Below are 13,297 nucleotides of genomic sequence, written 5' to 3'. Positions count from 1 at the left end.
GATCACAATAAAAGACGCTTTCCGTTGGGGAAATTTGTGCAAACGACACGTGCAATGACTGTGATGGCAAATTTGCACATGTGCGGGCCACTCCGGTACGTACTGCGTAGCTCTGGGATTAGTTGTAGTAGTAGCAGAAGTATGCATAAATACATTCCAAGAAAAGACACAGTGTGTGGCTAGAATTGGATGATGCGTCAATAACTGTTTGCCATGGTTTGGGATTATTAGAAGATGTGCAAAAGGGTGTTCATATTTTTCGAATCCTCTACTGGGATGCAATAAGCTTTGATTGTGCTTTATACGTCATAGAATCAAGACATCTCTGGTTAACATTTGTCAATTCAGCGGATAATTGCAGGAGGTAAAGTTTATATATCTGTTATTGTGATGGAGGCTGGATGAATGAGGATTATCCAGCCTTTAAACCACTGCAGTTAGCTGATTTGCCCAAAGGACTAGGTTGTTCTAGAAGAGTGAAATAACTAATCTAAATCCTTTAATCCTCTTTTTTTTATTTGGGACCAGCTAATAAATCTGCCTAAATGTTGCGGTGATTAGTTGATGCTTGATACAACATCAAATTCTCAAACCGTTTTATAATGAGGAATATTGAGCTTTTTGGTTCAACATATTCTGATGGTAAAATAGGTTTCAAGACTTAAACAGGCAAAATGAAACACACTTCTAATGTGATGATGATCCTAGCCCCCTTCACATAGCCTCATATGAAATACCAAATATTATCCTGTCAAATCCGACTGGTTAAGCCAGGTGTAAACTTTTCCTTCGCTCTATATTGCACAAATGAGTGGGAGTTCATGGTACACATTCACTTACACTTTGTTATTAGCCTGACATGACACTATTGACTGCTGAAGAGGGAGTGTTTGAGTGTGTGTGTGTGTGTGTGTGTGTGTGTGTGTGTGTGTGTGTGTGTGTGTGTGTGTGTGTGTGTGTGTGTGTTGGGGGGGGGGGTGGGGGGTTAAGGGCTTGATTGATGGAACTAATTAGACTCAAGAGGAAGAGTTGAGGGCCAAAACTCACATGGGGGGAGCAAAAGACGGGACTGTGCTCGGGAAACTTCTGAAGGCGATTGAACAGCTTCTTTCCTTTTGTAGAAACTTTTTTGGTGCTTCTCATTCTGCATGAGGATCACTCAGGATAAATTCCCCAGAGTGCTGTCCAATTTAAATTTAAAACATTGCCAAAAAAGAATTCCCCCATGAGCAGGACTTTGAATTGAACAACGAGATCCTTGTCAACATACCTTTTAAGCTCAAATTGAACCGAGATGGAGCTTTTCAGAAGCTCCAATCTCTCCATTTTCATGGTAATTTTTGTCGTCGAGGCATTGTCACGACAACACTGCATCGGCATGGCTTTGAGTAGCAGGTTGTATCAGGAGGACCATCACCTCCGCACGCAATCTTGGGGATTGGACGTCGGCATCGAGGCTAGCCTCCCCATAACCCTGGAGGATCACGAATGGGCCCGCTATCAGAACCCCGTCCACCCCAGTGGTCTAAAGGTCAGCGCGACGGCTTAATGTCTCAGGGAACAACATAAGAATGAGAGCTAGAAGAAGACTGAAGCCTGAGAGGGGTGGAGAGGGCAAGGGCTTTCCCTTTACAAAGGGCCTCACCACTGGCCCGGGCTAAGGTTTCAATGGGCTGCATAATGAAGAGGGTGAAAGAGGACGGCTGAAGTGCGGGGGTGGTTTAAAGCGAGAACATGAGCGGGGAAATGTGAGAGACACGGTCACACACGAAAACTAGAGGCTAGGAAAATAGAAAATGTTTGCGCCTGTCACAGGGATTGGAAAGATAGGGGTGATTCGAGTCACACCAACACTCTCCGAAGGTCCCTTCCACACAGGCGAAAACTATGTTTTCCTTGGCAGCGTTTCAGGAATATCTCCGTTAAGACGGACTCAATGCGAAAACTCATCGAGCTGTAGAAACGCAGTAGTACATATTCAAGGCCGATGTATGGCGCTTGTTATCCACCAAAAACGAAGGAGACGATGTGGAGCATGCTCATCAAGCCTGCGCGCTGTAGTTGAGGAGGAGAAAGCAGTTGTTAAACCTAGTAGATTGAGCAGAAAATATTTTTTAATGTACAGTAAGTGATTCAATTGACCAAGGGGCTGAATTTAAAGCTACTCAAATAATACAAATCAAATCAAAGCAAAAAGAGTAACTGTAACGTTGCCCAGCTGGGGGGGGGGTGATGACGTCATCGTTTGCGTATCCGGTGTACACACGAATCCTTACACGAAAACGCATGGAGACTTTTTTATATCTTATTCACCCTGGGACCTGGTTTTTTTAAAAAGTGTGTGTTCGGGCCCAGAAAACGCTGGATCCGTCTGGACGGTCGGCCCAGACGCACAAGACTTCTGCGTTTTCACAAAAAAATAGTTTCCGTGTGGACGGGGCCTAATATGAATCATCTGCCCGGTAACAGTAAGACGCAGAAAGATCTAATTCTGCAAACCTTATCTGTCATTTTTACATCCAGACCATTCATAATACGAGGAACCTTCTTCGAAGGCTCCTTTTCAACTGTGTCCTCACAGAGACCAGAGGAGTTCAAAGCTGTCCAAAGAAGCCATTAACACATCGAGGCCAGAAGATGAGGACGTGCTCCGTCCTACCATGTTCCAGCAAACAACAATGTTGGTTAAGACGCTATGCACACAAGACAGATTGAGGATGAGCTGCATTAAACATCTCAGGTTCATCCAGTGGACCTAATAGGACGAGAATGACATGACTCAATCACCTTTGTCACCCATGTTGTGGGCAAGAAATATATGCAAAGATAGAGAAAGAACAAGCGATGGGGAGAGAGAGAGCAGGGAGAGAGACTGAAGCGAAAGAACGAGCGATGGGGGAGAGGGAGCAGGTAGAGGCTGTGGGCGATATTTTAACGTTCTGAGACGCAAGTATGAAACGTGAAACGCAAGTAGTTTTTTTGGGTGGATCTCTGTGGTGTTGTTTTTATAACGGGAGATAAATGACTCTTGCATCTAAAATCTAAATGGGTTGGTCTGAATACCCGTAGGTGTGTTTTGGTCGTAAGATGCAATAAACCAATGACAGTTCCATCCCCCATCCCCTTTAAGATCCTTGAGCGCATTTGAACCTAACGATGGTTTAAGGCCAAATAATAGGCCTAATTCAACCATGAAATAGCGTTGGTAAGCGTTAAGCCCATAACTTTTAGGATTGATTAGTATTTGATCGCGAGAAAACATAGTTTTACCGCGAGTGAGGGTTTAAAAGAATGAATGAATATGGATGATGCTTGGCTCGCATATGTGCACCCATCACACACGCAAACTAAGCACATACGGCATAATACAGTCCATGGCAATGTATAGTGACGGGGGGACACATGCATATTATGAATTTACATGACGACTCAGTGTTTCTGAAGTTGCAGAAGAAAAAGCTATTCTATTTGTGAATTAGGCCCATTATTTGGCCATAAACTGAGCCATTTGAAGTTTGAAATTCATGCGGTCAGCGTAGACTGCAAACACGCTGTCAAAATATCAACTTGTCAATGTCAAATGCGCTGGCTCTTAAAGGGGATTGGAGATGAAACTCTCATTGATTTGTTGCACGTTACGCCCAAAACACACCTACGTGTTTCAGACCAACCCATTTCCGTGTCATTTATCCACCGGTATGATGATAGCAACAGCGATCCGCCCTCAAAGCTACTTGCGTTTCGCGCATCTCACTTGCGTTTCAGACGGTTAAAATAGGTCCCTAAGAGAGAAAGAACAGGTGATGGGGAGAGAGAGACTTAGAGAGAATGAACAAGTGATGCGGAGAGAGAGAGCAGGGAGAGAGACTAATAGAGAAAGAACAAGCGATGGGGAGAGCGAGAGAGAGAGAGCAGGGAGAGAGCCTAAGAGAGAAAGAACAAGCGATGGGGAGAGGGAGAGAGAGAGCAGGGAGAGAGCCTAAGAGAGAAAGAACAAGCGTTGGGGGGAGAGAGAGAGAGAGAGAGCAGGGAGAGAGCCTAAGAGAGAAAGAACAAGCGTTGGGGGGAGAGAGAGCGTCACTGGGGTTGGAGGGTCTTATCTCCATCCTCATGCCTGAGAGCACATAGTGCTCACTGTTCATTCATCATGTTGGTATGAGGGGCCGATAAGGACTGAACTCCTGCACCCAGCATGCTCCAGATACACATTCATTATCTAATATATGTGGGGCTCCGAGCACATGACTCCCTCCCATTAACACAGAGTCCCTCTCTGCTGCCAAAACACAGCCTCGGCCCTGCTTTGATACATCCCTGTTTGTCTTGTATCTTTCCTTTCATCAAGAGGATTTTCTTGTAAGTATATTATTGATATGCTTATTGGTATTCTGATTGATATGCCATCTGTTTAGAAGCCCAGATCATATGGCAGTACTGCTTGTAGCGACCCAGGTTGGGTATTGACCTGTGGTCATATGCTTCATTCACAGAGGGTTGCTTTGTGATTAAATGTCTTCTTCAATCAAACTGCTCTCCTGTCTCTCTTTACTCGCCTGGCCATCAAATTACACAAAACCCGTGAAATGACTTATACCATAGAAAGTGATGAGAAAACCAGGAAAAGGGTACTAGTGAAGGCATGGCAGGGGATCTCTCATCCTCACAACAGCACTGAACATGAATGCGAAAGTCGGTGAGGCAGACAGACGATACGACTGGGAAAGATCATGAGACGACCATGCCAAGGCCTGGCCCGAGGCCTGGAAGGACCCCCTCAGTGGGCCTCAGTGGGGCTCCAACGTGCCAATAGAGGACCCGGGGAGCCAGAGGGTAGCCGCCAGATCACTGGTGAGCCTGGCACAGGTCTCAGTGGCGTCCGGATCACTTTCGTTTCTTTAATAGACAGAGACAGGAAACGCTTGTGACATTTATTGGACTGGACTTTATTCGAGACTCTACGGGAATACTTGGGGCGTGTATGCATAAGAGATTAGGAAAGAATAATTTTGCTGTCAAAACGCTCAAATGCTTTTTGCGGATGTAGCGGCATTTCAACTATCCGGTGAAATAACTTTCTTTTTGTTATTTCCCCAAACGACACAGAGCAGGAACAGGAAGGGAGACTTTGAAAAATGAGACTATTTTGCGCTTTCGCTCCGCTCTGGTAAGAAGTACAGGGAACGCTTGAATCAATACTTTATCAAACACCCCCGTCCTTCCCAGCCGGGATTACAGAGCCAATACTTTGTTGGCCTTCAAGGCCAGTGACAGAGCATTCTACTGCCAGAGAAAATCTGAAGAGGCGAATGACTATTAGGGTAAAGGCCTGAGCTAACCTGAATGTCAGAGGCAAAACAGAGCTCGCAATTATTGGGTTAACATTGACATTCTCCGCGGGGTGAACGCTCTATCTCTCGAGGCCCAGCCGGCTATTTGGAGAAGCTGGGCATGCAAGAATATTTTTAAACACACACACACACCTAAAAGAAGACTGTGTGGAAGTATATTAGCCGGAGAGATGTGGGTCGATGGATCGACATTTGAGACGCACTTTGAAAGAACAGCAATTTGTAATGACTCCCTTGATATCCGTGGTGAGAAGAGGCCAAACACTGGTCACTGCCAGGCTGGCGATGTTGGTGCGTGTGTCTGTGTGTGTGTCTGTGTGTGTGTGTGTGTGTGTGTGTGTGTGTGTGTGTGTGTGTGTGTGTGTGTGTGTGTGTGTGTGTGTGTGTGTGTGTGTGTGTGTGTGTGTGTGTGTGTGTGTGTGCGTGTCTTTTAGAGTTATCCGATGGAACATGGCAACACCTCTCACCGCCGTTCATCTCCTTCCAGTAAACGAGATGAACAAACAACCAAATCGATGGATGAGCACAAAGGCAGCTGACAGAATACGTTAGCGAATAAGGCTGGCCCACTGATGTGAGGCCCACCTCACCAACTCTTGTTTTCATTCATGCTATCGATCCCCCGAATTCTGTTTCTTTCATCGGTATTCACTAGAACTCCTATCTTGTCCTCCATCATCCAAAATAGTTTTTAGCGGGATAAATCCACCATAAGATGTTGGATGGTCTCGCAATGGAAACGGAATCGGTGACAACCGACCTGTGAGAACCGACCAACGAGGCCAGATAACCGGTCTGAGGTGATCCATGCAGACGTGTTATCAGACGTTCTGCTGTCCAGACTCACAGGGCCAGACCGCGTCACCGCTCTGGCGTGCATCACTCCTCCTCACAAACACATAAAGACCTCACAAGCAACATACATTAGCATTCCCACACACACACACACACACACACACATGTACATAGGGACACCTGTACTCAACAGCAGACAAATATAGACACGCACATGCAAACACCAACACACACACACACACACACACACACATACAAAACACCCACCCACAAGCTTTGAACAGCGGGACTGGGGTATCTATTCCCCATGCTTGTGGCTGCAAACACACAAACGTCATACGTCTGAATTGAATCGTTTGAATGGAATTGAATTGAATTGTGGCAGGGGGTAATCTTCAGGCGCTCTCACCCGCCTGCCAAAGTCATTAGTCCTCATTGTCATTGGGCGGCTGGTGGCGGTGGAGGTGGGTGGTGTTGGCGGTGGTGGAGGGGATAGTGGCGGTGGTGGAGGTGATGGTGCTGGTTGGGGGGTCTGGGGGGGGGAGCAGATGTGGCACGGCTTGCGACAGCACTACTGCAACATCGGGTATAACATCTTCTACTTCATTTGCCCGGACGTTTGTCAAGTAAAGTCTACCAGCCAGGCATAGAAAAAAAGGAGAAAAGATAGGAAAACTAGAATTGCACCTGTCGGAATGAAAATTGATAACGTTGTGATTTCCTTCTTGGGTGGGGGGAGTGTTAAAGGGGAGTCAAATCTGTGCAGTTGCAAGGAGTCCATCGAGCACTTGAGTCAGCGTGTTTGTGGAGCTACCTGACGTAATCATAGCATAGGCCGGGGTAAATAACCCACTCCTGTCCAACCAGTCATTTCTACCCTCTGGTTCTCTACCCCTCCCTCACTCTTCCTCTGTCAATACTTATTGCTCTCTCTCTCTCTCTCTCTCTCTCTCTCTCTCTCTCTCTCTCTCTCTCTCTCTCTCTCTCTCTCTCTCTCTCTCTCTCTCTCCCTCTCCCTCTCCCTCTCCCTCTCCCTCTCTCTCTCTCTCTCTCTCTCTCTCTCTCTCTCTCACTCGCTCTCTACCTCTCTCTCTCTCTCTGATCCAGACTTTGAGCAAAAGGAACAATAAAAGTTCAGTGTATCTTGTCTTTTCACACTATTCGCACGGACCAAACTTTACGCTAACAAACTCAGAGAGCGGATGTGCTGGGTCTTGGGCCCCCCAATTAAAACCAGTAAATCTGTAAAAGACAAGACCCAGCTAAGCCCTGCTACGGGGGGGGGGGGGGGGGGGGGATATGGCTCCTATGTCACAAGACCGACAACACTCCAGCAGCAGCAGCTCTATCCAACACTGCCTGTTTACTTCCTGCCACCTTGTCCCAGGGGACAAGAGCCCACTCACCCCATAAGACCGGACACAATCAGCCCTGCTCCCGTGTTTGGTGTTTACACTGACAAACAACATCTATAATTAAACCGTATATTTCTGTGTGAGCTATATTTTTTTATATGCGTGCCCTCAAAATAACAATGCTATTATTTGACTAATCACTACTCAAGGGTAGCCCGGTAATTAGATATGGCATCGGGAGAAAAAAGGTTGAGATTATCTCTAATTGCCTAGCAGGCATCTTTTGACCACATCACAGGTGGGACACACACCCGGGTCTCTCCCCGGGGTCTTTGTGTGGTGCCCATTATATGTCAGGCCAACCCCCGAGCAGCCCTGCTGTGGCCCGCGCCAACCAGGAAAATAATCGGAACGATAAGGCTTGCTGCTTTCGGAGCAAGAAATTGTTTGGAAATTGAAATTCTGTACATGACAGAGAATATTGCAGGGAAGAGAGGCTTTGGCCAAAAAAAAACAGGAAATAGACCAAAAAGGGTAGAAACATGCTTTAGCACGCTGTAGTTAACGTCTGAACATGTGTCTGTTATGGCGGCGGAGCTGCAAGTAATGCAAGAGGCACGCAAGTAAATCTATCACATATAGTGTGGAGAACATACAAGAACCGAGACTGGGGAAGTTAATGGGTCAACCTGTATCTTTTGTATATCTGGTGGAAGTGCTTTAAGGGTCCCATGACATGAAAATCTCACTTTATGAGGTTTTCTAACATAAATATGAGTTCCCCTAGCCTGCCTATGGTCCCCCAATGGCTAAAACTTGCGTTTGGTGTAAAACGAGCACGAGCTGTTCTGCTCGCCTTTGAAAAAACGGAGGCTCAAGTGCGCTGATTTGGAATGTCTGTATTCATGACGTCATCAGGAATCTCAGCTCCTCCCCTTACTCTGCCTGGCCCGCCCAGAGACGTTGGCCCGCCAATGAGACTCGACCGTGCGAGCGCCACATGTGTGTGTGTGTGTGTGTGTGTGTGTGTGTGTGTGTGGGTGTGTGTGTGTGTGAATACACACACTGTAACGCAAGTGTTTCTTGTCGGTTCTTTGACGTGTCTTGTATTTCCACAACGAGACTGTTGTGGGGGTTATCTGAGCCATGGTTGAGAAGGAATTGGGGGAAAGGAACTTTGGCTTTGACCGGCTGAAGTACATGAACTGCGTCATGCCGCTGGTTGCCGCGAGGCACCATCGCCTGGCAGCGGGCAGCGGGCAGCAGGCAGCGCGCGGTTCAGTCGACTTCAGGTTGATGTGAAAGTGGAAGAACCAGAGACGTTGCAGAACCCGACAAAGTCGTTTGTGATTCATTATATCGTCTGGAGGCGCACACAGCTTTTGGCCGTGATAATATGTATTAAATGATATAGATTTCTATGTATTATATGATATTATTTAGATATAGAGCTCCAGGACTGTAACGCAAGTGTTGTACACTTCCTTGTTATTTGGATAACCGTTCTGTCGGACTCTCGTCTCTGGTATTTCTACAACGAGGCTCGTATTGGGGGTTATCTCGGCCAAGGTTGAGAATGAATTGGGGGCAAGGAACTTTGGCTTTGACTCCCTCAAGAACATGAACCACGACATGGAGGAGAAAGGGATTGTTGGCGGCGAATGTCTCCAGCTTGAGACCCGCTGAGGGACCACCGCCGGAGGCGGAGGTGCCTAAGCGCTGCCCGGCAACGATCCCTTTCTCCTCCTTGTCGCGGTTCAGTCTACTTCACATTGATGAGGACGTTGAAGAACCAGGAATGTCGGAGAACACAAAGCGGTCGTTTGAGATTCATAATATCGGCTCACACAGCTTTTGGCCGTTATAATATATATTATATGATATAGATATCTATTAGGGGTGTAACGGTACACGTATTTGAACCGAACCGTCACGGTACAGGCACTTCGGTGCGGTTACAGAGGTGTACCGCGGTCCGTAAATGTGGCGTACATAGCGTTAATATGGTGAATGTAAAGGCTTGTTTTGCGGTGCGGAACTTAAAACTTGAAGTCGGAGTTCCCCCCGGACCGTTTAGCCTTAATAGGCTCGGCTCGCACGTGCGCGAACTCGTAGTAGCAGTAGCAGAGCGCGATCGCGACTGTGTGTGGATTGATGTCTACTAGCGAACTGAGAGCGAACTGCATGGCGAGCGACAACAGAAAACCGGAGCTTGAAGATGCCCCCCTGTCATTTAAATCCCAAGTGTGGGAGAACTTTGGATTCCAGGTTAATTATCACAATGGGGAAAGACGAGTGGACAAGTCGAAAGCTGTGTGCAGACATTGTTCAACAGCGATCGTCTATGCAAATGGGAACACATCGAACTTGCACAAATTTTCGCCCCCGGTACAATTTTAACGTGACGGCACCATCCAGGTGTTACTGTCACCGCTGCAAAATGAAAAAAAGTTGTTCAAATCGTTCAAACCCAGCTCCCTACACTATTTAATCAACCCCTACACCTGTCTGGGAATTCAGAACGGGCAAATGCCATCACCAGGTCTATTGGTGTTTTCATTGCCTCTGACCTACGAGAGGCAATGAAAACACCAATAGATTATAAAATACATAAGCTGTAATTTAAGTTAAGGCTGCAGTTGCACTTTTATTTAATGATTGATTATATTTATGAGAACATCAGAGCTTTAGAGAGCTGCAGGAATATGTTACAAACTCTTTGTTTACATACCAGCTTAAAGAGCCTAGACTGAGCATTAAAACTGGATTTTTCATTAATTTTATGTTAAGGTTATTGGAGAATTGCATCATTTTATTTGTATGTTTCATACTGACAGCTAAAACTGTTGTGTTTAATTCGTTACTAATTAAACTTATGTTCGTTCTGTCAAGCAATCCGTTTTTTCACCATAACTATGAACCGAACCGTCCTGTACCGTACCGTGACTTCAAAACCGAGGTACGTACCGAACCGTGACTGTTGTGTACCGTTACACCCCTAATATCTATGTAGGCTATATGATAATATTTAGATATAGAGCTCCAGGACTCCCGTGTGTTCTAGAATATTTACAGAACACGGCTAAAGGCTGTGTGCGCCTCGCCATTGCGATACATCCACTGTAAACAGAGCGCATGGTACCGTGGCTGCAAGCTGCTCAGGGCCACACCCCCACCCTCCTCCTTGACCCGCCTCGCTCCTCCTCATTTGCATTATAGCTACAGACACCAAAACAGCGCATTTGGGGGAAGCTCAATGTGCGACTGGCTCGGAGTGGCTGTAACTCTGCACCACGGCTGAATTTCGGGAACGTCTTTGAATACTGTGTTAGTTGCCCACTAATACCTATATTAAAGAATACATAAAATAGCATGTCATGGGACCTTTAACATGTGCATGTGTGTTTAAATGTATGTAAGTGCAGGCTTGTTTGTGTGTGTATTTGCTTGTGCATGTGAGAGTGTGTGTTTGTGGGCTTACCCTTGTTTGAGTGTGTGTGTGTGTGTGTGTGTGTGTGTGTGTGTGTGTGTGTGTGTGTGTGTGTGTGTGTGTGTGTGTGTGTGTGTGTGTGTGTGTGTGTTTGTGTGTGTGTGTGTGTGTGAGGGCTTACCTTCATGTGAGTGTATGCATATGAATGTTTGTATGTGTATGAATTTGTATGCGTGTGTGTGTGTGTGTGTGTGTGTGTGTGTGTGTGTGTGTGTGTGTGTGTGTGTGTGTGTGTGTGTGTGTGTGTGTGTGTGTGTGTGTGTGTGTGTGTGTGTGTGTGTGTGTGTGTGTGCGTGTGTGCGTGCGTGCGTGCGTGCGTGCGTGCGTGCGTGCGTGCGTGTGTGTGTGTGTGTGTGTATGTGTGTGTGGGCTGGGAGTTTCCTAGGCCTGTAATTACAGTCTGGTGGGAGTGAAGGTGATAACAGAGGCCTGAGCAATCCACGTCTCAGAACGGGACAAGAGAGGAAGAGGAAGGTGAGGAGAGGAAGAGGAAGGTGAGGAGAGGAAGTGAGAGAGGAGCGGAACGGGGAGATATGAGAAATGAGGAGAAGAGCAGAGAATAGAGGAGGAAAAGTGAAGAAGAAGAAGAAGAAGAAGAAGAAGAAGAAGAAGAAGAAGAAGAAGAAGAAGAAGAAGAAGAAGAAGAAGAAGAAGAAGAAGAAGAAGAAGAAGAAGAAGTTAAGTGTATGCTGTTACAAACTCTTTCAAACACTGCCCTTTAATTTCCTCCTTTACAGTTATCTAATGACCCTGAAAACACACACACACACACACACACACACACACACACACACACACACACACACACACACACACACACACACACACACACACACACACACACACACACACAGAACAGACAAACCACTTGACCAGTTTATGAGAGCTATCTCCCACCACAGGGAGATTGTTAAGTAACTCTGTCATCACACAGAAGGAATAACCAGCTAACCAAAAAGTGCACATTTCACACACGACCACAATTAGCAGCCACCCCTGCTCGTCTGTAGTTGATCAAATCTCAATTTCTATGGGGACATGGGCTCACTAGCTTGCAATTAGACGAAAATTCCATGAGGTTGGTTAAAGCAGAAGTCCTTGAATGTTGAATAATATGTTACAACTCTAGCACGCACAAAGATACAACCACACAATTGTTAAAGGTGGGGCCTTGATTCCGAGCCCCATAAAAATGTAGCCTATATATGTGAAGAGGTTTTGCTGCATTAAATTAAAAGCCTTCAATAGCTACTGTAGCTCTCTGCTCATTAAATAGATAAAAGTAGTTTACAACCAGTGTTTCTTTTCCAATTACTTACAGAATTATTTTTGGGATTATACTTCGGAGTCGGAGATTAGACACGAGTAATGACCACATCCCATCAGCTATCCCCGCAATACAATTTTCAAATGATGTTTGTGTGTGCGTGGGCGCGCGTGTGTGTATGTGTGGGAGTGCTTCAGGGATTTTATGGTTCAGAGATAAAGTGATGGGGGGTTCACGAATCCCTCCTCGTCTATTGTCTCAGTAATGTTATGGAGTGAGGGGGATGTCCCCTTTCTTCCACCTTGTCTGAATGGGCCACTGGCCGGACGCTCGGGCCTTCTGCAACAAGTGCACATTAGCATGTATAAAGACTATAGCAGTAGGCCTACCCTTATAAGGTGACCTGCTGAGAAGGAACGAATGTAGCCTAATGAACATCCCGTCCAAACTGTTAATTATTATTTATATGCAACTTTGATAATGATGCAGAGGCCACACAACGCTTATGAAATTGTTCAATGGTCTTGACTTGGGTCTCCCGCACTGTTTATCGCCAAAACAAAGCACGTGCGTAAAGTGGTCCAATTAAAGGGGTGGGGTCAGTGTTGTTACTGTCCCGGGACTGGGAGCTCGAAACTATTGGGGAAACTGTTATGCCTTGCAGAACACAGCGGGACAGCTGCGAGAAACACGTTCTCTAATACTGAACACATTCATGAATGCAAACAACAATTGAGCACTCTCGGTCAACGTGTTCACTAATAGGTATACAGATAAGATGTGATTTATCTGTATAAATGTTGTGTAGCTAATGCTTTAAAAAGAGGTGGCGCGCGACCAGGTAGGCCTACATACAGTTATAACGAGTCTGTAACGCAAGCGATCACAATTCACGAGTTAACACGATTAACTGGACGTCACGCAAACTTTGATGCGTTGTTTTCGGGAGAGAAAACAGCCATGAAGCGGCAAGTCGACGCAGTTGGACGTAGCTGTGTGCACACTGCACAGAAGCCATCACAAACAAGTGTATAGAAACGCA

General features: G+C 46.1%; 1 protein-coding gene and 1 long non-coding RNA gene across 2 annotated transcripts in view; both read right to left on the bottom strand.

Moving 5' to 3' along the window:
- ctnnal1 (catenin (cadherin-associated protein), alpha-like 1) overlaps nucleotides 1-13,297 on the bottom strand; it is a 37,026-nt gene that overhangs the window by 23,179 nt on the left and 550 nt on the right. The window lies entirely within an intron of this gene.
- Nucleotides 5,635-13,297, bottom strand: part of LOC132451094 (uncharacterized) — a 7,676-nt gene continuing 13 nt past the window's right edge. Inside the window, exons 1-2 of the long non-coding RNA XR_009523967.1 lie at nucleotides 10,883-13,297; nucleotides 5,635-8,216 (exon numbers count right to left, since the gene is read on the bottom strand). The exon at nucleotides 10,883-13,297 is cut by the window's right edge and continues 13 nt beyond it. This is a non-coding gene — a long non-coding RNA (uncharacterized LOC132451094). The remainder of the gene's footprint in view (nucleotides 8,217-10,882) is intronic.

Source organism: Gadus macrocephalus, chromosome 22 (genome assembly GCF_031168955.1).
Source record: "Gadus macrocephalus chromosome 22, ASM3116895v1".
In the NCBI taxonomy this organism is placed as follows: Eukaryota; Metazoa; Chordata; class Actinopteri; order Gadiformes; family Gadidae; genus Gadus; species Gadus macrocephalus.
The sequence above is the reverse complement of the archived record's forward strand: the minus strand, read 5'-3'. Positions and strand labels throughout refer to the sequence as shown.